Below are 834 nucleotides of genomic sequence, written 5' to 3' on the forward strand. Positions count from 1 at the left end.
AACCCCAGTCTCAACACCAAAAATAACTAAAAATGAATACCCTAAACATTAGGCTAGAAAGATGTTTTCTTTGCCCTTCTCTTTCTGATCACAAGTCAGTGAATGCTTCATTCAGTTCTGTCCAGTGGCCCAAGTTACACAGTTGGGATAAAAATGCTTTCTCTCATCTGCAAAAGTCCAAAGCAAGTTAAAGCTCAATGCTACACATGCTCCAGGAAGACAAGAGATGTTGGCCTCCATTCATAGATTAAACATAATTTTCTATTGTGGATGAGTATGTAATTAATATGCTGTTATATAAAAGAAACCACTATGACCCATTCTGCTTACATTTTTTGTTTGCCTGCTGTTTTATGAAAGGACTTTTGCCAGCATGTTCTGTGTGAAACTTCCCAGCCTGTAGACAGGCCACGGAGAGATGTAAAACATACATATTTCATTGGGCTATAAGACCCATGTGATGCAATAACTCTCATATTGATCCATACGTCCTTTAGTGTAACCTCTACCTACAATTCCACAACACTTCCAAAACTGGAAAATTTTCCCGGCCATGGGAATTTTATAGTAAAAAGCAGGAATCTGCGCCTCTTCTACAGGCATTCTGAAGATCACAGACTTTTCGATTTAAGTGGCTAATTCTTCTACCCCACTTCAATAGTCTACATGGAAAAAAAAAATTATTTGACCTGTGCATCGGTTAAAATAATTTATTTCTGAGAATGCACCCTTAAAATAAACAAATAGGGGTATTCTTTAATAAAAAAGAACACCTATCTAGACCCTTTCACAAATAGGAACAGTAAAGAAAAATGAGTAAAATACTCGGGGGGG

The sequence above is a fragment of the Athene cunicularia genome (genome assembly GCF_003259725.1).
Source record: "Athene cunicularia isolate RWA chromosome 1 unlocalized genomic scaffold, athCun1 chr1_part1, whole genome shotgun sequence".
NCBI lineage: Eukaryota > Metazoa > Chordata > Aves > Strigiformes > Strigidae > Athene > Athene cunicularia.